The following is a 25,102-nucleotide window of genomic DNA, read 5'->3' as shown; positions in this document are numbered from 1 at the left end:
TGTGGACCATATCTTCTTTATCCATTCATCTATTGAAGGGCATCTCAGCTCTTTCCACAGTGTGGCTATTGTGGACGTTGCTGCTATGAACATTGGGGTGCATATGGCCCTTCTTTTCACTACATCTGTGTCTTTGGGGTAAATACCCAGTAGTGCAATTGCTGACTCCATGGCTGTTGGCAGTACCTGACACGTGGGACAGTGTGACTCATTTAGCTGCCATTGACGCTACATTGCTACTCCCCTCCCCCACCCACCCCCAGAATAGTCCAGTCTGAGACTGAAACCTTCATTCATGAAGCTATATTCTATAGAGCAGAGCAAAACAACAATTTTTTCCCCCACAGTTGTCAAATTGACCCTTTTTATAGCAAATGTCACCTACCAACACCACATGAACTTCACTTTTCTTTCCAGATTTTTGTTTCTTTCTAGCATTGTTTTTATTGCCACGAAGGAATGAGTGAAAATGTATGCTTGGCATTACTGTGTTTGACATCACTTGCAGCACCTTCATCAAGGACTTCATCACCCCAGATCTCCACAAATGCCATCTGTTGGCCATTAGAGCTTGCCTTCTGTGGACGGAAGGACAAAAGAACCATGCCCATCTCTCTTTTGGTTCACTCGTGGTCCACTTCATGCACAGCATGAAACAGGACTTTCTTTTTCGGGCATATGAGTTTTACAATAAACCCCAAATGAGGGAACAAAAATACTTCTCATTTTCAAGTTTTTAAAATAAACAGGACCACTTAAAAGAAGAGCAGCACTGACCACATGCAAACACCATGATTTAACTGTACATAATTCTACCTTAAAATCCAGTTTGCCAGGCTGGATAAAAGTTTGAGAGACACGAACCTTTCATTTTTAAGCTGTCAGTTTAAATCAAACTCTTGCTAGCAGTTACTCAAGATTATTTTTAATTACTGGCCTCCTTAGAAGAGTCAATTGGTGATTTTAATTCTGAAGAAAACAAAATTCAAAAAATTACCATTTAAGATGATTATGTTGGCTATCTGCCCTGGAGCATGCCTATGCACTGTACACAAAGAACCTCTGAACAATCCTTCATGGGCCCTGCTTCTTGGTCAGTGTGGCCAAGAAAAGTCTACTTCATCTACCAGGTTGTACGCTATAGTCAGCCCAGGGGATCAGGAGGCATTTGTCCATTCCGCAAGGGCCCACTCCAGAAACATTCACCAAGACAAAATGTTATTCTTTCATTATTTGCTTTTTTCATTTTTATTTATTTATTTATTTATTCATTTTTTAAAAAGATTTTATTTATTTATTTGAGACAGAGAGAATGAGAGACAGAGAGCATGAGAGGGAGGAGGGTCAGAGGGAGAAGCAGACTCCCCGCCGAGCAGGGAGCCCGATGCGGGACTCGATCCCGGGACTCCAGGATCATGACCTGAGCCGAAGGCAGTCGCTTAACCAACTGAGCCACCCAGGCACCCTTCATTTTTTAATCTTACCAATTTTGACCCTCTCATCCATGGTATCCCTTCTATAAAACAGTGTATTAACCAAATTCAGAACTAGAACACACATGCCAAAAGAACATTTAATCTCCTTACAGGAAAACACTGTTTCCTTGACTACTTTTATAAGCACTTTTTGTATACTAATAATTAATATGGTGATAACAGGTGCTTTAAAAGTATAAAAACAGATCCAAAAAATGTCTATCTAGAAAATAGTTGGCTTTTATTATCCCTATTGACACATATATATATATAGTTATTACTATATATATATAGTAATAAACACACTCACACTCAAATACATTGGATGTTTATTTCATTAATTTGACTTTGTCCTCACTTAAATTAGTCTGTCATCCCTATGTGTTTTAATGGCAATTACAAGTTTGCTTTGTAAAGTATAAATAACTACTCCATACACGCACCAGTTTAGTGTCACCAGATAAACATATCAGTTGTGTAAACATGGAAATGGTATCATGATTTCATATTCTGGGAAAGAGGCTTTTCTAGCTGTATTCAGAGTTTTCCTACAAATCCGTGAGAGGGCAATTCCTGTTCACAGTCTAGTTAGCTTCTTGTTGCAGGAGAGAATATCCTCTGACCACAGTACCAAAGGAAGCGACAGAGATGTATCTTTATAAAAGAAGCTCTATTCAAGAGGGCCATGGTGGGACTTCAGGTCATCTATTGGACATCTGAATTGTCTGCTCATTTTGAGTGATTGTGCATATATGGATTTTTCTAGAGAGAGAGTCCATAAGTATATTTCTTCAAATTCTTAACAGAACCTGGGACCTCCGAAAGGTTAAAAAAAAAAAAAAAAAAAGCACTGAGAAGAAAGAAGAAAAGAAGGTAAGAGAGAGAAGGGGAACAAGCTGAAGGGACTAAAGAGAGTTGTTGACTATTCGAAGATGGAGGAAAGCCCTAAAAAGACTAGAGTCGGAGGGTTTTGGAAAGATGCTGGAGTATGAAGCACCAGGAATCTGTCTCCCCATCTAGATGATGATTATTACACTAGAAAGATCTGTATTAACGTAACTATTCTGGAACTCTAGAACCAGTTGAAGGATTACAGCTTCCACAGGAAGGGCTGGATGGTAAATGTGGCTAATTTGGGTTAATTTCAGTTCTTACCTCAGTAGCAGTGACCAATACCCTACCCCTTGGCAGGCAACTGTGCATGTGTTCCTGCAGCACCCTGCACTCACTTTGTAGGAGCCAGGGAAGGCAAAATGGACCCTGTCCTTCGAACATCAGGGATCTGTGCTCTGACCACTGACTGCTGTTTTTTTGGGAGGGTAGCCACTGCAGTTGTACTTACCCCACACTCTTGCAAGTCTCTCCTCCTCTGGCTAAAGTGACTTCCGGGGCATTTAAATAGGGGCAGCACACTTCCCCCCCCCCTTCTTTTTTCTTTTTCTTCTTTCAGGAGCCAGACATTAAAGGCTAGGATATTCAAAAGCAATTGCATATTTGGGGAAAATTAGAAAGTGATTATGTATATCTAGGGAAAGGAGCAGGCTCAGAGAAGACTTGAGAAGACCTTGAATTTATACCTCAGGCTGATCCTTGGCACAGAAACAGCTTACAATATTAAAAAACAAAACAAACCAAAAGCAATAACAAAAACCCACAAGCCCTGGCAAAGGAAGAGAATCTGATTTCCAGATTTACCACATCATCAGATTCAGATGTTCAGGCTTTGACAACAACAAATCACAGGCATACAGAGAAATAGGAAAGTATGGCCCATTCAAATTAAACTGTTCTGGAGAAAGACCCAATGGCAGATCTACTAGACAAAGATGTTGACTCAACTATATTAAAGATGCTCAAAAAAAGACTAAAGGGATATTTAGAGAAATTCAAGAAAATGACATATGAACAAATGGAAATATCAATAGAGATAGAAAACCTAAAAAGAAACCAGTCAGAAATTCTGGAGCTGAGGGCGCCTGGGTGGCTCAGTCAGTTAAGCGACTGCCTTCGGCTCAGGTCATGATCCTGGAGTCCCGGGATCGAGTCCCGCATCAGGCTCCCTGCTCAGCAGGGGGTCTGCTTCTCCCTCTGACCCTCTTCCCTCTCGTGCTCTCTGTCTCTCATTCTCTCTCTCTCAAATAAATAAATAAAATCTTTAAAAAAAAAAAAAAAGAAAAAAAGAAATTCTGGAGCTGAAAAGTACAATAACAGAAATGAAAAATTCACTAAAGGGATGCAAAATGGGCCAGTAATATTCAAAGTGCTCAAAGGGAAAAACTATTAACCAAGAATCTTATATTAGGAAAAACTGTCCTTTGAGGGTGAAGGAGAAATTAAGACCGTCCCAATAAAGAAAAGCTAAGGGAGTTCATTACCACTAGACCTGTCCTGGAAGAAAAAGAAATGATCAAGGGAGTCCTGCAAGGTGAAATGAAGGACTAACTTGAAGCCATATGAAGAAATAAAGATCTAAATAAAGGTGAACACATGGGCAATTGTAAAAGCTAGCATTGCTGTAACAAAGGTTTATAACTCCACTTTTTGTTTTCTACATGATTTAAGAGACTAATATATATTTTTTAAAAAATATTAGTCTAAAAGCTAGCACTACTGTAACTTTGTCTTGCAACTCCACATGTAGCTTTCTGTATCATTTAAGAGACTGATCCACTTAAGTATTAGTTTATGTTTTGAGGAATACAATGTATAAAGATGTAATTTTGTGAACAACTGAAAAGGATGGGCCTGGAACAATAAAAAAGCAGAATTTTGTATGTTATTAAAGTAAACCTGGCATGAATTCAAATTAGAGTGTCATAACTTCAGGATGTTTAAAGCAATTCCAATGGTAACCAAAAAGAAAACAGCTAAAGAATATATACAAAATGAAATTAGAGAGGAATTAGGAATATTTCACTTAACAAAAAAATCAACATAACACAAAAGAAGAGAGTAATGCAGGAAATGAGGAACCAAAAAAGCTATCAGACATATATAAAATAAATAGCAAAATGGCAGAAGGAAGTCTCTCATTATCATTAATTACTTTAACTATAAATGGGTTAAACTTGCCAACCAAAAGACAGAGATTGGCACAAGAGTAGAGAATAAAAACACATGATCCAAGGAGACCCACTTTGGATCCAAAGACACAAACAGACTGAAAATGAAAGGTTGAGAAAAGATATTTCATGCAAACATCAACCAAAAGAGAGCAGGGTTAATTGTACTAATATCAGACCAAGTAGACTTTAATCAAAAAAGCTTACAAGAGATAAACAAGAACTTTATATAATTAATAAAAGACTATATATGGCAAGAAGATATAACAACTATAAACACTTATGCAAATAATGGCAGACCAGCAAAATTTATAAAGTAAAAACTGACAGAACTGAAGGGAGAACAAGACAGTGCTAGAATAAGAGTTGGAGACATCAATACCCCACTCTCAATAATGGATAGAACAACCACAGGAAACAGAGAACTTAACACAATAAACCAACTGGATGTAACAGACATTTACAGAACAGTCCACCCAACATCAACAGCACACCCACTCTTCTCAAGTGCATATGGGACATCTTCCATGGTAGACCATATGTTAGGCCACAGATTAAGTCTTAATATATATAAAAAGATAGATTTCATACAAAGTATCTTCTCTGACCCCAACAGGATGAAGTTAGAAATCAACAACAGAGGGCGCCTGGGTGGCTCAGTTGGTTAAGCGACTGCCTTTGGCTCAGATCATGATCCTGGAGTCCCGGGATTGAGTCCCACATCGGGCTCCCTGCTCAGCAGGGAGTCTGCTTCTCTCTCTGACCCTCCCCCCTCTCATGCTCGCTCTCTCTATCTCATTCTCTCTCTCAAATAAATAAATAAAATCTTAAAAAAAAAAAATCAACAACAGAAATAAAACTGGAAAATTCACAGATTTGTGGAAATTAAACAATACACTCTTAAACAAGCGATGGATCAGAGAAGAAATCACAAGGTAAATTAGAAAATATTTATAAATAAATGAAAAAGAAAATGCAAAACACCAAAACTTATGAGATGCAACAAAAGCAGTGTTAAGAGGGAAATTTATAGCTAAAAACACATTAAAAATTAAGATCTAAAATCAACAATCTAACTTTACAATTTAAGGAACTAGAAAATGAAAAATGAACTAAACCCAAAGCTAGTAGAAGGAAGGAAATAATAAAGATTAGAGTAGAAATGAATAAAACAGAGACCAGCAAACCAATAGGAAAAAAAAATCAACAAAACCAAGAGTTGGTTCTTGGAAAAGATCAACAAAATTGATAAACCCTTAGCTAGATGGACTAAGAAAAAAGAGAAGACTCAAACTACTAAAATCAGGTGGTGGGGGGTGGGAGGGATGGGGTGGCTGGGTGATAGACATTGGGGAGGGTATGTGCTATGGTGAGCACTGTGAATTGTGTAAGACTGTTGAATCACAGACCTGTACCTCTGAAACATATAATACAGTGTATGTTAAAAAAAAAAAAAAAAAAAGAGGAAGAAGATAGCAGGAGGGGAAGAATGAAGGGGGGGAAATCGGAGGGGGAGACGAACCATGAGACTATGGACTCTGAGAAGCAAACTGGGGGTTCTGGAGGGAACGGGGTGGGGGGATAGGTTAGCCTGGTGATGGGTATCAAAGAGGGCATGCTCTGCATGGAGCACTAGGTGATATACGCAAACAATGAATCATGGAACACTACATCAAAAACTAATGATGTAATGTATGGTGATTAACATAACATAATAATAATAATAAAAAGAAATGAAGGGGCAGACATACTATTGATTCTACAAAAATAAAAAAGAGTCTAAGAATACTATGAACAACTGTATGCCAATAAATTGGATAATCTAGATGAAATGGACAAATTCCTAGGAACAAAAATCTACTGACTAACAAAGAAATTAAAAAATATGAACAGATGGGGCGCCTGGGTGGCTCAGATGGTTAAGCGTCTGCCTTCGGCTCAGGTCATGATCCCAGGGTCCTGGGATCGAGTCCCACATCGGGCTCCCGGCTCAGCGGGGAGCCTGCTTCTCCCTCTGACCCTTGCCCCTCTCATGCTGTTTCTCTCTCGCTCTCTAAAAAAATAAATAAAATCTTAAAAAAAAAAAAAAATATGAACAGATCCATAACTAATAAGAAGACTGAATTAATACTCAGAAATCTCCCAACAAAGAAGAGCCCAGAACCTGTTGGCTTCGCTGGGGAATTCTATCAAACATTAAAGAAAAACTAATACCAATCCTTCTCAAACTTTTCCAAAAAACTGAAGAAAAGGGAACATTTCCTAACTCATTCTATAAGGCCAGCATTATCCTGACACCAAAGACAAACAAAGGCACTACAAGAAAACTATATCCTTTATGAGTGTTGATGTAGAAATCCTTAACAAAATACTAACAAACTAAATTCAGCACATTAAAAGGATTATACACCATGACCAAGTGGGATTTATTCCTGCAATATAAGGATGATTCAACATACAAAAAACAAGCACTGTAATATACCACATTAACAGAATGAAGGGGGGAAAAAAACATGATCATCTTAATTGATACAGAAAAAGCATTTGACAACAATTGACAACAAAAGCATTCAACACATTTTCATGATTAAAAAAACACTGAAAAAACTAGGAATAGAAAAAACTACTTCAAACAATAAAAACTATATATGAAAAACCCACAGCAAACATTATACTCAACAGTGAAAGACTGAAAGCCTTCGGGGCGCCTGGGTGGCTCAGTCGTTAAGCATCTGCCTTCGGCTCAGGTCATGATCCCAGGGTCCTGGGATCGAGCCCTGCATCGGGCACCCTGCTCGGCAAAAGTCTGCTTCTCCTCCCTCTCCCCCTGCTTGTGTTCCCTCTCTCGCTGTGTCTCTCTCCATCAAATAAATAAACAAAATCTTAAAAAAAAAAGGAAAGAAAGACTGAAAGCCTTCCTCTGAAATTAGGAACAAGGCAAGGATGTCCACTTTTGTCGCTTCTATTCAACATAATACTGAAAGTTCTAGCCAGAACAATCAGGCAAGAAAGAAATAAAAGGCATCCAAATTGGAGAGGAAGAAGTAAAATTATCTGTGCTCACAGGTGATTTGATTTCTATATGGAAAACTCCAATGATTTCACATATACATATCAACAAAGAAATGAACCTGTTAGAATAACTAAAGTCAGCGAAGTAGAAGGATACAAAATCAACACACAAAATTTCTAAACACTCACAATGAACAATCTGAAAAGGAAATTACAAAACAATCCCATTTACAATAGTACCAAACAGAACTAAATACTCAGAGGCCTCAGCCCCCACCAGAAACCTGCTGCTCTTATCTTGTCTGTCGTGTTGCTTCCATTCTTCCCAAGTGCTTGGTTGTTTGCAGAGTTTCCAAGAGTAGGATGAAGCCCTTCCTCTTCAAAATCATTAGGAAAATATTCTTCCCTTAGCTAGATGCTGTGCAGCAGGTGGAGGAGGCCCTGGAAGCTGTCAAAAATGCTACAAATGAGCAAGACCTTGCCAATCCCTTTAAAGAGTTGGGGAAAGAGAAGGTGAAACTTAATGTAGCAGCAAGAAGACGACACAAAGAAAAGGACCCTCACCGCTGGGAGGAGATGGTAGCCCTGGTGGAAGAACACCACAATGCGGCACAGAGCCTCCCAAGAGTTTCTCCACCACCCAAATGTTGCTGCCACAAGAGCCAACTGAGATTATGTGTTTATAAAGGTCCAGGAGGCCACTGCTGGCATCTCCAATGCTGCTCAAGCCACCTTGCCCACTGATGAAGCCAAAGGCCACAGGGGCCTCAGTGAGCTGAATGAGGCTATATATGAGTTTGGTAGTAAGATAATCCTGGACCCCATGACATTCAGTGAGGCCGGGTTCCAGCCCTTTCTTGAGGAGACGCTGGAGGGCATCATCGGCCCCCTGGTGCTCATGGCCCTCTGGTCCCTCCTGTGGTGACGGACATGAAGGGATCATGGCTGAGTATAACACCCTCCAACAGGCCCTCTAGGACCTGGCTCAGTGAGTACATCAATAACCACTGTAGAATGTAGAGATGTGAGCATCTGAGGATCTCCAGCAACACTGTCACAGATGAAGATATGGATTCCTCACAAGAGAATGTGTATTCTTAGGAATTTATTGTGTTCTCCACCCTGATCTAAATATCATTATTATAGGGGCGCCTGGGTGGCTCAGTTGGTTAAGCGACTGCCTTCAGCTCAGGTCATGATCCCAGGGTCCTGGGATCGAGTCCCGCATCGGGCTCCCTGCTCTGCGGGGAGCCTGCTTCTCCCTCTCCCACTCCCCCTGCTTGTGTTCCCTCTCTCGCTGTGTCTCTCTCTGTCAAATAAATAAATAAAATCTTTAAAAAAAAAATATCATTATTATATAGACCCCAAGGAATCTTTTGATTTCACACAAAGCCTGACTGGGGAGAGATATTCATGCAGTGGGATTTAGAAGAATTTGAAGTCTGTGTATTAGTATGGGCTAAACAGAATATGTTACTTTTGAACATGTAGGGAAGATCCTTGTATTTGTAAAATACAAGCACATTCAATGTGTATCACAACACATTCCATTTTTAAAATTTTTTTATTGTTATGTTAATCACCATACATTACATCATTAGTTTTTGATGTAATGATCCATGATTCATTGTTTGCGTGTAACACCCAGTGCTCCATGCAGAACGTGCCCTCCTCAATACCCATCACCAGGCTAACCCATCCCCCACCCCCCTTCCCTCTAGAAGCCTGTTTGTTTTTCAGAGTCCATCGTCTCTCATGGTTTTGTTTTTTAATAAAACATGATCAGTTTTGAAATTCAAGGAAAAAAAGAATAAAATACTTAGGAATTAACCAAGGAAGTAGAAGACTTATACAAATGAAAACTAGAAAACATTGTTGAGAGAAATGAAAGAATACATAAATAAATGGAAACACATTCCATGTTCATCAATTAGAAGGCTTGATATTGTCAAGATGTCAATACTTTGTAAAGTGATCTACTGATTCATTGCAATCCTGACCAAAATCCCAAGGAAGTTTTTTGTAGAAACAGAAAAACTCATCCTCGAATTCATATGGAATCTCAAGGGACCCTGAATAGTCAGAATAATCTTGAAAAAGAGGAACAAAACTGGAGGCCTCACACTTCCTGATTTCAGAACTTACTACAGAACTACAGAAATCAAAACATGTGGTACTGGCATAAAGACAGACATACTGACCAACGGAATGGAACAGAGAGTCCAGGAATAAATCACTGCATATATGGTCAAATAATTTTTGACAAGGGTGCCAAGACCATTCAGTGGGAAAGCACAATCTTGCAAACAAATGGTGCTGGGAAAACTGAATATCCACATGCAAAAGAATGAAGTTGAACCTTTATCTCAGACCATATACAAAAATCAACACGAAATGGATCAATGACTTAAATATAAGATTTAAAACTATAAACAACTTTTAGAAGAAAACATAGGTCAAAAACTTCATGACACTGGATTTGGCAACAATTTCTTGAACATGACACCGAAGGCACAGGCAACAAAAGAAAAAAATAGACTGCACTTCATGAAAATTTTAAAAACTTGTGCATCAAAATAAAAAGGCAACCCACAAAATGGGAGAGAATATTTGGAAATCATATGTCTGAAAAGGGATTAATATACAGAATAAAGAGTTTTTAAAACTCAATAACAAAAATCCAAACAACCTGATTAAAAAAACGGACAAAGGACTTGCACAGACATTTTTCCAAAGAAGAGATGCCCAATAAACACATAAAAAGATGCTCGGGGCACATGGGTGGCTCAGTCAGTTAAGCGTCTGTCTTTGGCTCAGGTCATGATCCCGGGGTCCTGGGATCGAGCCCTGCATCAGGCTCCCTGCTTCTCCCTAGACCCCTCTCGTGCACTCTTTCTTTCAAGTAAATAAAATCTTAACAACAACAACAAAAAAGATGCTCAACATCACTAATCACTGGGGAAATGGAAGCCATAATTACAATGAGATACCACCTCACACCCATTAGGATGGCTACTCTCAAAAAAAAAAAAAAAAAGGAAAAGATAAAATGTTGTCAAGAATCAAGAGAATTCAGAACCCTTGTGCACCTGCTGGTGGGAATGTAAAATGGTATAGACACTGTGGAAAACAGTATAGCAATGTCTCAAAAATTTTTCAATAGAATTACCATATGATCCAACAATTCCACTTCTGGGTACATACCCCCCAAAAATGGAAAGCAGAGATCTGAAGAGATACTTGTAAACCAATATTCACAACAGCATTTTCACAATAACCAAAAGAGAAAAATAACCCGAATGTCCATCAATGGATGAATGGATACACAAATGTGATATTACATACAATGGAATATTATTCAGGCTTTAAAAGGAAAGAAATTCTAAGACATGCTACAATATGAAGACATCATGCAAAGTGAAGTAAGCTAGACACAAAAGGACAAATATTATATGATTCCATTTATTTGAGGCATCTAGAGTAGTCAAATTCACAGAGAAAGTAGAGTAATAGTTGCCAGAGGCTGTGGGGGGAGATGGTGGGGAGGGATGGCAAGTTATTTAAATGGGTATAGATTTTTAGTTTTACAAAATAAAAAGAGTTATATAGGTGAATAATGGTGATGGTTGCACGGTAATATGAACGTTATGATGGTGTACAATGTTATGAATGTATTTAACACCACCAAACTGTTCACTTAAAAATGGCTAAGATGGTAAATTTTACGATACGTGTACTTTTACTACAATATGAATATTTTTTTAAAGACTAGAGTTAATGGAAATAATAAAAACAAAGCAGAGGCTATGGTGGGCTTATGGTGGGCTATGGTGGGCTTATAAGTTTTCACATGCATTTCCTCACTGAATCACTGCAGCAGCTGTGTGTGGTTATTATAACCCCACTTCATATTTCAGAAAACTGAGGCACACTGAAATTAAGTAACTTCTCCAAGATCACACAACTAGTAAGTAGTGGTGCCCAAAGGAGATGGGAGGAAAGCAACAATGGGTGTCTCCCCTGCCAAATGCTTAGACTGGGAGCAAGAGAGCACAGGAACCCAGAGCTGAGTCTGAACTCTACTGAAATGGAGGATGATGACAGAAGAGGCATGCATGATAGGAAGGCAGGATAAAAGCCCTCCAAGGACTCTTCAGTCTCCAGAATAATGTGACTCTAAAAGGACATGCAGTTCAAGTGAAGGATTGGCTTTCTGTTATAAAAGAACAAGCTCTGTATCTAAACCATAAACCAGAGCCAAACTTCATTTGTTAGCCAGCATTCACTCATTTGTATATTTCAAGAAAAATACCTACCATCAATTACTTTGTGCCAGGCAGTGCCTAATGGTAAAAAACAGACATGGTCCTTGTCCTCACAGAGCTTAGAGTCTTGTCTGAATATTAAACAAGCAAATATTAACAAGCCATAAAGTACAATGCAGGAGACACACATAGTGTTGGGAGAGAGCAAAGCATGGGCGAGAGCCCTTCTTGGACCCACTGGGGAAGACTTCACTGAGGAAACAATAATTAAACCGAGAGGAAGAGGAAGTGTCAGCCTCCCTAGAAGCTGTGGAGTGAGAATTCCAGGCAAAAGATCTAAAAGGATGGCACAGGCGTGGGCAGAACTCGGTGCCCTTGGGAAACTGAAGGGAGGCCCGTGTAGCCAGGGAGGAGTGGGCAAGGAGGTGCACAGCTAGAGGTGAGGCAGGACCCGAGGGCTCGAGGCAGCTGTGCTCGACCTGGAAGCCAGTGTATGGAAAATGGGTTTTATTTTAAGTACAAAGGGGAGCCTTGAATGGATTTAAAAAACAAATAAGTTTACTGATCTAATGTATTCTTTTTTGGTTTTTTTAAGATTTTATTTATTTTTTGACAGAGAGAGAGACAGCAAGAGAGGCAACACAAGCAGGGGGAGTGGGAGAGGGAGAAGCAGGCCTCCCGAGACGCAGGACCATGACCTGAGCCGAAGGCAGACGCTTAATGACTGAGCCACCCCGGCGCCCCTATCTAACGTATTCTTAAATGATCACAATGGCAGTTCCTGTGGAGAACAAATGGGATGGGAGGGAAAGCAGGGAAACCAAATAGAAGACTTCGTAAAGTTCCGGTGAGAGACCGTGGGAGCTCTAATGGGGTCGTAGCTACGGAGGAAGATAGAATCACGACTGTGCTGCTTTGTTTTGTTTTAAAAACGGGGCTTCTACAGAGTATCTTACAGATGAAGAATTAATCAGAAAAAAGGAGATACTCATGTTGCAAAAGATAGAGAGGAAGTGGGACCACGGATGGAAGAGAAGAGTAAGAGGACAGTGCAGGTCTGTCCATCTGGTCTCAGGAAGAATGGGGGTATTCCCTCTGAAAGATTCTAATGTCCTGGTGAAGTCTGAGTAAGACTGGGAGGAGCAGGGGTGAGAGATTTGAGGAGCAAGGAAAAGGTGGGAAGTAGGGAGAGAATGCGAAGGCAGGAGTGTGTTCTGAACTATGGGATAGAAAACAAAAGTCACGGGGTGCCTGGGTGGCTCAGTCCTTGAGCGTCTGCCTTCGGCTCAGGTCATGATCCCAGGGTCCTGGGATCGAGCCCCGCATCGAGCTCCCTGCTCCGTGGGAAGCCCGCTTCTCCCTCTCCCACTTCCCCTGCTTGTGTTCCCTCTCTCGCTGTCTCTGTCAAAAAATAAAATCTTAAAAAAAAACTCTAAAAAAAAAAAGGAAAACAAAACAAAAGTCATGCTCCTATAGAGGCCTGTCAGCCAGCATGACTGACAACAAAGACTTCCTAGGGTCCTACTCCAAAGCACTTCAGGGAAAAAAACAGACCTACTCTTGGAAAATGAACACTGCTCATTGCCCAGTCTTAAACCTGGCTCCTCTAAGCACTGGGCTCTTTCCCCTTTATGATACAAGAGGTGACGAGAGCTGGATAAAGAAGCAGGACAGCCAAGTGCATGCTTGGACATTTTATCTATAAGGGTCACAAAAATATCACTACAATAAACTCTCAAAATATAAGTTGGTCACATTGCTTCTGAAATAGGCAGTACCCTCAGGTGGGAAACAAATGACAGCTACAAATGTTTTTTTGTGTGTGATGCGCATGCTACTCATCAGCCCTTGGCAGTCAGGAAGACAGAAGAAATTCTGAGATATAATACACAGTATTTGTGTTCCTTACCGAAAGATGTGATTAACTTGGTTGTCTTTTGAACACTTTAATATAATAGCTTAGAGGAAGGGGCTGGAGATAAATACTTTGATTACTCGTGAAACTGACATCAATTGTTTGGGGGAAAGAACTACTGGTGGCTGGAAGAAGAGTGAAAGACAGGTTACTTCTGTACTGTTTTGCATTTTATGTCAACTGCAAAATACCTCCAGAGTCAGAAAGATCCCAACAGAAAACAGAAGTGAACTATAGAAAAGCGGAAAGTATTTTGCCCATTGTTATTCCGAGCACTGATTTTTCATACTTGAATTTCTTTCTGTATAAACTTTTTATTCTTTATTAATAAAGAAGTATTATGTGGTAAACAGTACCATATAATGAGTCTCTCTGAGGGACTCCCATATTTTGGTTCGGCTCCCGTTAAAATTTTAGGAAGACCGGATTTGCTGTTATCTATACAGAAAGTGGTGTACTATCACTCTAAAATGTGGTTCCATGTTTCCTTCACTCCCAAAATCAGTCTTGCATTCCCAGGTAGACAGTAGGTGGCAACTATCTTCCAAACAGGGATGACCCAATCATCAGGAGCACTCACACTTGTCCTAAAACTTGGACCACAGAGCCAGAACTCAGCAGAGAGCCAAGATTATAAAAACGAAGTAAGCTTTTAACTCCGAGCAGGACCCAAACAGATTGCTAGAGCCTCTTCTTAATTTATACCCAATTCTAATGTGTTTTATTATTTGCATTAGAGTACTTTGATTAAAAATTCACTAGGCACATGGGGCGCCTGGGTGGCTCAGTCGTTAAGCGTCTGCCTTCAGCTCAGGTCATGATCCCAGGGTCCTGGGATCGAGCCCCGCATCGGGCTCCTTGCTCCGCGAGAAGCCTGTTTCTCCCTCTCCTACTCCCCCTGCTTGTGTTCCCTCTCTCGCTGTGTCTCTCTCTGTCAAAGAAGTAAATAAAATCTTTAAAAAAAAAAAAAAAAAAAAAAATTCACTAGGCACAAATGTGTATCATTGCATTACTGATAGCGCAATTCTTTCTTCTCTCTATATTTGTAACTCTTAATGTGTTTATAAAACATTCCACATTCTCAAGGAGAATAAGAATCAAGGCCAACTATTTCAGCATGAATGATTTATCAATTACAAATTGAAGATCCTTAGGAATCTATTTTTACTGAATTGTTCATATACTGGCGAATAACTGCTGCTTAAAAAAAAAAAAAAATCAAACTTTATGTCCCTTAGCAACCTCAGAAAGAATAAACCAGGTCTTAAGCAATACAAGGCATCTTAAAGGTGTCCTTACTCCAAACAATCCTGACCCATGAAAATTTGGGTTTACCACAAATATAAATTTGAGAAAGACTATTGGTCTGACAAAATGAATCATAATAAATATAAAAGTATTAGTCAATTTAGAAAAATCTGATTCCTATACAGCTTTTCAGGAATAAATATCTTTCCATTTCACACATATTTACCAAGTTCTTTATGTTGCAGTTCCTAGAATTAACTGCTAAACTTCACAAAGTTTACTTCTAAACATACCTAATTTTTTAGTCAGAAACAATCTAGACTCTTTAGTAGAATTAAATGTGTATCATTGCATTACTGAATGTAATGTAACTCATTTTACCTTACTACTTCTAAAATATAATTCTAATTTTAAAAACATATTCTGCCCACCTTATCTAAGCGTTTTTGTTGGGCACTAAAGAATACCTTTGTTAGCAAACTGTGGAACAAATCAGTAAAACTCTTTGCTTATCAAAACACCAAACCTTAAAACTTTAAGAATTTTATAACTGTTCCAGCTTTTTTGTAAGCAATATAGTATTATTTTACTGATGTAGTCAATAAGCCACTTTTTAAAAAAATGTTCCCAGCACATCCCTTCAGAAAACAGATAAGCTGTACTGTTCTGATATTCTAAATATCAGATGATATCCATGTAGACTAGCTTAGCACAAATCTAGAAAAGGTATATTTCCCTTTTTTTTAAAAAATAGATGTTTTAAAATTGGTTTTGTAAGTAACGAGGTATATTTCCACCTTCTCATTGTTGTAAAGTCACCTCAGGACAGCTTGGATGTTATTTTTTAACCCTGAGGAGTGTTTAGGAACAACAGAAATGAGCTTCCCTTCAACAAATACAAACTTCCATTCTCATATTCTCTCTCCCTCCCTTTCTTCTTCCCTCCCTGCCCCCCCCATCTCCCTTCCTTTCCTCCCTCTTTCTCTCAAAAAATGCAGTTCAGCCCAAATATGGGGGAATGTGATCACGTGGCACAGCAGGACTAGGACATCACAGCCACCTTACACAGATGATCGAAACATGTTTTTTCCTACATTTTCCCTATTTTTCATTCAGAGCCTCTCATACGTCAACACACAAGTAATGCATATGAGGCATACTAAAAAAATTTTTTCTTAATAACTTTCATAAGTCCAGTCTGTAATTATTTTAAACACAACAAATGACCTTTCACTGTTCCTCTTTCCCATTTCCTCTGAGAAATACCAATCTACAGAAGAATGAATGACTTACCAAAAACATTTTACTACCCTCCCTCGTGCTTAGGTGCACTAAAAAAAGTAGGAATTATTTATAAAAAAAAAAAAAAACAACTCTTAAAAATATCCTCTGCGAAGCCATCCTGAAGTAAGTTTCAAAGTTTTTAGATTTAGTCTCTACAGTGCACTGGGTGCTGTTGTGTGAGTCATAAAACTACACAGTAGTTTCCCAGATTAAAAATCTTCATTACCTAAGGAATTAAAAGAATTTAAGTCAGGATACAATGCCACTAAACTGCTTCAAAATATTTAGAGTCCTAAAAATGTAATGAAGGATACTTGTGGGGCTATTTTAGGCTTTACTAAATGGTTTATGGAAGGGTGTTGTTTTATTTTATCTTTATTTTAAACATAGGTGGCAACAGAGTCATTTCATCGTAGAGGGTCTAAAACTCTGGCCCAGCCCAGAAGCAATGTGTTTTCTTCACTGTACAGTCTGGTGAGACCCACAGTTGAAACTGATACCCAGAGGACTGTTTCCCGTTTCCTAGAGCAGAGCTGGATGTATTCTAGAGCATGAACTTGAGCTGCTCCAACTTGTTACGCTTTCTCCAGGTGGAATGCTCTGCAAATGTGGACATGGTGTAACTGAGGACAGGACACCAACTAGAGTCCTAGTATTTCTGCAAGGAAATTCATCTTCTCCTTCCACCCCACATCCCATGTGTTAACTGCCACTTTCCCACTGTGCAGGCAAGTGCTTCTTTAGATGTACAGTGTGGATTCTCACTGTGAGAAAGAATTCCAGAAACTAAACACAAAACAAAAAACTGAATCTGAGCCGGAGAAAAAGTAAGCTCATCGATTGTAATGAGCTCTGTATATTCTCAAGCCAAAAAAACAAACACCCAAAATAATGACAGAGTGCAAGACCATGCTGTAAAAATTTCTGTCAACGATGATGACAATTTTGTTGAAATATATACAAAATGGCATTATTGGATGATGAAGCTTGATTGTACCAGTGACTTGAAAGATTAAGCTGTAGGGAAGTTGGAGACACCTACATCAGATAAGCATAAGAAAAGTGCCTTATAGGGGCGCCTGGGTGGCTCAGTCGTTAAGTGTCTGCCTTTGGCTCAGGTCATGGTCCCGGGGTCCTGGGATCGAGCCCCGCATCGGGCTCCCTGCTCGGCGGGAAGCCTGCTTCTCCCTCTCCCACTTCCCCTGCTTGTGTTCCCTCTCTCGCTGTGTTTCTCTCTGTCAAATAAATAAATAAATCTTAAAAAAAAAGTGCTTATAAGGTTACAGTTGAGCACCCATAAACCAAGAGGATAGCCATGAATAAAGAAGTTAATCATTGTGCTGAGCAAAAATTCTTCCTATGTAGATTTAGTTACTGCATCCAGACTAACAGGTAGATTTTTACATGCTAACGAATCATGAAACACAGCAAAAGCCAGGAAGGGATGCACCAGCATACAGAAGCACTACCTTAACAAGCGTAAGGAAAATACCAGGAAAGACATTCTCCACCTTAAAATGATGGCAAGGCCTACAAACGAGCTAAATAAAGTTCTTACTAATGCAGTCTTAGATTTAAGGCTGGGACTATAAGGTCATATTTTGACAAGACTGAACCAAAACTTTTCGTTGAACAGCCTGTTTATATACATTTAACCAATCCTTTGAGCTTTAAAATTGACATCATCAACTGTCCATAAAAATTTCAGTCGTTTTAGAATGAAATGTGTCCTACTACTCGGGACAACATTGCTATTTTCTCAGTATGCTTAACGTTTACTTAGCAGATAATTTCTCAGTAATGCTTAACTATAAAATAATCAAGCACAAGGCCACAACTGAGATAGATCAATAGTTGCACACCTGAGCAGCAAAGTGAAGAGAATAACAAGGAAGATGTACTTTTAAGCAAAGAAAATGTGAAGACATCTTTAGGCAAACTCTCAACAGAGTATAGGACAACTCAGTATTCTCCAGTCTTCTTGAAGTCCTGGCACTTTATTTAGCAAGAAGCTTTTAGTTGTAAAATTAGAACATATGTAAAAATAATTAAATATATAAATAATTAATATATCCTCATTTAGTTTGCCAAGTTAACAGACTTCTTGTTGAAAACCTAATTTTGTCTGAAATGTCAAGGGTTGGTATAAAATCTCACAGCAGAATATTATATAGTAATAAAAACATATTAACTATACCCGCAAGGATTAATCTTAGAGACATAATGTCAAATGAGAAAGAAAGTATAGCCTAGACGACTACACAGAGCATGGAATCATTTTTCTCAAGTTTAAAAACAAAATTAAATATCATGGGGACACATATGTATGTGAATAAATTATAGCTAAACTATCAGCAGTGAAAACGCAAAATTCAAGATAGTAAATACTTGAAGCAAAGGAGTAGCACAACAGGAAGATGTAGCATTAGTAATGTTGATTCTTATGTTATTATATTACCATATATTATCATAGTGTTCATAATTTTTATACATGCATCAAATATTCTTTCGAAAGTTTCAACTATTACATAATAAAGTATTTAATTTAAAACAAAATCTCAGAGGACATGTATAACATGGTCCCTCTTGTTAATTAACAATGATATTTCTCAGCAGATCAAAATTTAAGAACCAAAGGCCAATCAAAGATTACGAAAAAGAAAAGATCCTAATCTACAATCAGAAGAGCCTTAGAGCAATGAACAAAAAGATTAAGAACAAGCATCTCTTAAGCATCCACTAAACACAAGTTATAAACTTACAAGCCACCCATGGAACACTGAGTGAGCATCTAAGAGTTAATTATTTGTTATGGATTATTAGCCCTTTCTGGCCCTCTGTCTTCATTCTCGCCTTTTGTACTTCCTGACCTCAATCTCCCCTCTTCAAAGTTCAGTCACATCCATAGAGTCTTCCTGATTCCCTACCTGAATGTGATCCCTATCATTGCTCATGATGCTCTATCCTTCCTATATGTCCCTCACCCCGTGTGACCTCACACTAATTCAGGTCCTAGCAGAGAACCCACCTCCTCTGAGTCTGTGATCCCTTTCACCTCCACGGGAAGTCTCCCTAGAAATCCTGAGCCAACCCATTAAAAGATGGCAGTGAGGGGCGCCTGGGTGGCTCAGTTGGTTAAATGTCGAACTCTTGATTTGGGCTCAGGTCATGATCTCAGGGTCCTGAGACTGAGCCCCGCCTGGGGTTCTGTGCTGAGCGTGCTGAGTGTGGATCTTGCTTAAGATCTCTCTCTCCTTCTCCCTCTGTCTCTCGTGGCCCCCACCCCCAGCTCATGCTGTCTCGTGCACTCTCGCGAGCTCTCTCTCAAAAATACATAAATAACTAAATAAAAAATAAAAAGATGGCAGTAATCTAAGCCCTTGCTGATACATTTACCACCCCAAGAACACTCCTTGGCTATGATTTATGATCAGCTCATTTACATCACTCTCTCTTTCACATTCGTGGCAATGACGGCTGTCAACGTTCTCTGCATGATCTGGGAGTGAGGGACTCCAAGCGGCCTAGCTGCCACCCACCCCATCTCCTGCAGTCACTTCCAGCCAGCACTGTTGGCCTTAGGTCAGATTAACCAGCTAGATCCCTCTATCACTCCATCAACCTTAAGTCCTCAAATCTACGTCTTCCTCGGTTTCCCAGGTCATCCTTTTTCTAATGCATCTCAATGCTCTACATCCATATAGACCAACTATTCCTCTATTATAAACAATATTGCAATTCTCTGGATATATATCCCTTACTAAGCTCCCCTAAGGGTCTAACACAGGTTTCTCAATCTCAGCACTACTGCATTTTCTCCCTTTGATTTTAACGGTTTGTGTGTGGGGCTGTCCGGTCTGGCAGCATCCCCGGTCCGCTATATGCCAGCAGCATACCCCTCTGCAAGCTGTGACAGCTAAAAATGTCTCCAGATATTGTCAGGTGTCCCCTCTGTGTCAAAAATCACCACTGGTGTAACATAAATCATAATTCTGCTCAAAAATCACAGAATCTTTAAAAATTTGGATTTAGATTATTGTTAAATGAAAATGAAATCGAATTCCAGAGAAAGATGTGTTTACTGTGGATTTAAATAATCAGGGGGAGGGAACTTACTCTGCTAATGGCTGCACATTAAGTTTTGAAATCTGGGCATAGAAAGTTTAGTGCTTTATTTATTTATTTATTTTTTTAAGTTACCCAGGGCAGTTGTTTAGGATGAAGATAATAGAAGGATTTGGATCATGATTTCTGTACTTAGATATTAATCCACTTGAAAGAAATAGCATTTTCCTGGGCAGCTTGAAACTCTGTGATTTAGTGTTATTTTGAACCACCCTGGCAAAAGCCAAAGGGCTCAGACATGAGTTTTTGCCACAGAAAGAAGAATCACGAGTTCTACCCACATCAAAGAGTAATGCAGTTACAAAATAGATTTGAAATGACTTGGTTTTAAATTGACAAATATAAAAAAGAGAAAACCGACCTCTCCCTCATTCTCTTGTTCCAATCCCACCCACCCTCTTACCAATCCTGTGGACTGTTTACTTTCTAAACATCTTTCAAAACCATCTTTTCCTCTCCATCCCTCCCAAACCTCTTCTACAAATCTCCAGGTTTCTAACACACATCTCTACTAACATTCTCATTTAAAAATGTACCAGAACTGGGGCACCTGGGTGACTCAGTCGTTAAGTGTCTGTCTTTGGCTCAGGTCATGATCCCAGAGTCCTGGGATCGAGCCCCGCATCGGGCTCCCTGCTCTGCGGGAAGCCTGCTTCTCCCTCTCCTGCTCCCCCTGCTTGTGTTCCCTCTCTTGCTGTGTCCTCTCTGTCAAATAAATAAATAAAATCTTAAAAAAAAATTTAAAAAAATAAAAATGTACCAGAACTCTCTGCAGCATGTTTGCAAATGCTAAGAAGTTCCCATCTTCTCTTACCTTCCCTGTCCTGTCTAGCCTTTCCTTCTTTTCTTTCTCCCTTCCTTCCTTAATTGGGATAGAAAGGGAGTTTTCTCTCCTTGATTTAAAAAACAATTTGTGTTCACGAATAAAAAAAAAACTGAAAATGGAAAAAGAAAGCTCAAATAACCACTGTTCATCCATAGAGATAATAATCATTGTTAACATTTTTGTGAATTTTTAAATCTTTTTTATAAATAAACATATTTTAAAAGAGCATTTGTTTATAGATATGTCTCATATTCTGCCTATTTCAATGAATGATATATTGTAAACATTTTCATATTATTAAATATTTTGGTTTTAAAGTTTTTTGGTAGTCAGAGTAATATTCAACTTTTAATTTTATTTCTAAGTTGCATTTTTGCTTCATTTGTAATACTTTCTTGTGCCATAATTTGGAAAAACAAAACAAAACACATTTAAGGCCCTCCCTGTACAGATTTTACAAGCTGGCTTTCTAGAGTTTCAGAGTAATTGCTGAAACAAAAACAAAACCAAAACCTAGATGCATTTTGCCTTTAGTCATATGTAAATCAGTTAAGTCACTTTACAGTTCTAATTATGTAAGTTTCACATCAAGCTACTATTCTATCAAAAATTAAAACATTATAGATAAGGTTAAAGTTCATCTGATCATCAACCACAATTCCCAAATCTTCATGTACTTCTTGATTTGACTACTGTTACAAGTTTGAACTTATTTTTAGGTGTTTTACTCTGCGTATTCATCCACAGATAGGTACTTACAAAAAAGTATAGCATGAGTTTGAATTTTTAAAAATACTTAATCATTCTGCAATTTGCTTGAGAGTATTTTCTATGTTAGTATTATATAAACCTACTTCATTCTTTTTAATTGCTGCATAGTATTCTGTCTTATGACAAAGCCATTTTCAGCTTAAGCCCAACCTGCCAATCAAATAAGTCCACTACAGTGCAATAAACCTAAAATATATTCATACCTGTTTTAAAACTGGCATCAACCTAAGGAATGTGGGATAACCTGAGAAGAAATTCTAAAATAAATCTGACTCTTAACTATAGAGAATAAATTGAGGGTTGCTGGAGAGGAGGAGGGTGGGGGATGGGCTAGATGGGGATGGGCATTAAGGAGGGCACTTGTGATGAGCACTGGGTGTTGCATGTAAGTGATGAATTACTGAATTCTACTCCGAAACCAATATTACACTATACGTTCATTAGAATTTAAATAAAAACTTAAATACACAGATAAATAAAACAACAACAATATATAATAAAACTTATCACACATTTTTGATGTTAACAGATGTATATAGTACGTCTGTATTTCTAATGCAATTGCTTCACAATTTTGGTTTTTAGATTACTTCCCATTTATCTTTATTTTAAATAATGTTACAATAAAAATTGTTTACCTGCCCCCCCAAAAATGCAGAATTTGATAACCTGTTTTGGTAATCTAGAAGAATTTCTATTTTTTTAATTTCAATTTTTTCCTATTTTTTATAATTTTTTTAAAAAAGGTTTTATTTATTTGACAGAGAGAAACACAGCTAGAGAGGGAACACAAGCAGGGGGGGTTGGAGAGGGAGCAGGGAGCCCGATGCGGGGCTCGATCCCAGGACCCTGGAATCATGACCTGAGCCCAAGGCAGACGCTTAATGACTGAGCCACCCAGGCGCCCCTATTTTTTTAAATGTTAATGAAATAAAGCTAACATGTGATTGGTAAAAAAGGTATATTACATTTGCATTTTTAGCTATAATTGCTTAATTCATACAGAACCTGAATTACAAAGATTTATTTATCCAAAGTTCATTAGTGGGAACATTTGGGGATGATGGAAATGTCCTATGTCTTAACAAAGGTGTGGGCTACACGGACATATACAACATAGTTAATTTTTGATCTACAGAGAAAGAAGCTGAAATTTTGAAGTGCCTTATATCTGTTAAAGAAATTGAATTCACAACTAAAAACTTTCCCTGGAAGAGATCACCAAGCCTAAATGCCTTCACTGGCAAATTCTATAAAACGTTTAAAGAAGAAATAACAGAAAGACAAATTTTTCAGAGTGTTGAAGAGGAGGGAAACTTCCCAACTCATATAATAAGACCAGCATAATCCTGAAACAAAAATCTGATTAGGATATCATAGGAAAACACAAATATTACTCAGGAACATAGATGTAAATATCCTTAAGAAAATATAAGAAATCTCATCCAGCAGTATTAAAAAGTTTAATACCTCATGACCAAGTGGGATCTAACACAGGAAATGCAAGATTGGTATTACATTTGAAAATAAATCAACATGCTTCATCATATAATCAGAATAAAAGAAAAATGCCATATTATTATCTTTTTTAAAAAATAAAATAATTTAGAATATAAAAAAAGTCTTAACTGATGGGATTCAGAGACTAGGAAGAGTCCAGATTTCTGGGGCACATGGTATATCATTCATTAACAAATTCAGGAGGAACTGAAGTTGGGGGTCAGATAGATGCAATGAGGTCTATTTTGGATATACTGGATCTGAGCTGGTAAGGCGGGTAAGGGTCAGTAAAAAAGCACTATATCAAAGTGGATTTTGGTAGGCAGTGAGGTACAGGATTTGGAGCTCAGAGGACAAGGCTGAACCAAAGGGATTTAGTTCCAAACTTATCAGCACTTAAGGGGGAAAGGAAATGATAGCTTGGGTGAAATTGTATAGTATGGAAAAAGCAGAGTCAGGACAACATTTTATTAAATTATAATAATGGCCTTCTAAGTGGTCTTCTTGCCTTTACACTTGGTCCTCATAGTCTGATCTTTTTTTTTTTTTTTAAGATTTTATTTATTTATTTGAGAGAAAGAGAGACAGAGAAACAGCATGAGAGGGGAGAGGGTCAGAGGGAGAAGCAGGCTCCCCGCCGAGCCGGGAGCCCGATGTGGGACTCGATCCCAGGACTCCGGGATCATGACCTGAGCCGAAGGCAGTTGCTTAACCAACAGAGCCACCCAGGTGCCCCCTCATAGTCTGATCTTAACACAACAGCCTGGTTGACCCTATTAAGACATAAGTCAATTTCATGATCCTTCTCTGCTCAAAACCCTCTGAAGGTTTTATTCACTCCAAATAAAAGCTGAAGTCCTTCCAATGGTCTACAAGACCCTGCAGCACTATACTTCTCAACCCTGGTGGCATGCTGGAATGACCCTTCCTTGAGCATCCACCCGTTACTTCCCTGACCTCTTTTCCTTCTACTTTCTCCTTTGCTCTCTCTACTCCTGGCACAACTGCCTCTTTCTTTGCCTTGAACATGCCGTCCTTGCAACTACCCCAGGGCATTTCTGTTTCTACAATGCTCTTCCATCACGGGGCTCTCTCCCTCATCCATCTCCTTCAGAATTTTACTCCTGTAATCTCAGAGAAGCCTTCCCTGTTTCCCCCCTTTATTTTATTTTTAATTTTTAATTTATTTAATGTTTAATTCAGTATAATTAACATACAGTTTTATATTAGCTTCAGGTGTACAAAATAATGATTCAACTACTCTGTACATTACTGTGTTCATCAAGATAAATGTCCTCTTTTTCAGTTTCTCTTTTAATTCTAGCTAGTTAACATGCAGTGTTACATTAGTCCCCTCTATTTTTTTTTTTTTAAGATTTTATTTATTTGAGACAGAGAATGAGAGAGAGCAGGAGAGGGGAGAGGGTCAAAGGGAGAAGCAGACTCCCTGCTGAGCTGGGAGCCCGATGCAGGACTCCATCCTGGGACTCCGGGATCATGCCCTGAGCCGAAGGCAGTTGCTTAACCAAGCCACCCAGGCACCCCTAGTCCCCTCTATTTTAAATTGAAGCTCTCTCTCATTTTCTCTCACTCTTTTCTGCTTTATTTTTCCCTGAGCA

At 38.7% G+C, this 25,102-nt stretch overlaps 1 protein-coding gene across 10 annotated transcripts in view; it reads right to left on the bottom strand.

Moving 5' to 3' along the window:
• SMAD9 (SMAD family member 9) overlaps window positions 1-25,102 on the bottom strand; it is a 75,291-nt gene that overhangs the window by 31,093 nt on the left and 19,096 nt on the right. Inside the window, exon 2 of one of the 10 annotated variants that reach the window (XM_054506306.2) lies at window positions 386-578. The exons of the other annotated variants lie outside the window; for them this stretch is intronic. The gene's annotated coding sequence lies outside the window, so the exon portion shown is untranslated. The remainder of the gene's footprint in view (window positions 1-385; window positions 579-25,102) is intronic. 10 annotated transcript variants of the gene reach the window in all.

Source organism: Mirounga angustirostris, unplaced genomic scaffold (genome assembly GCF_029215605.1).
Source record: "Mirounga angustirostris isolate CCGP_5_RB_7025 unplaced genomic scaffold, mMirAng1.0.hap1 SCAF_3, whole genome shotgun sequence".
Taxonomy (NCBI): Eukaryota; Metazoa; Chordata; class Mammalia; order Carnivora; family Phocidae; genus Mirounga; species Mirounga angustirostris.
The sequence above is the reverse complement of the archived record's forward strand: the minus strand, read 5'-3'. Positions and strand labels throughout refer to the sequence as shown.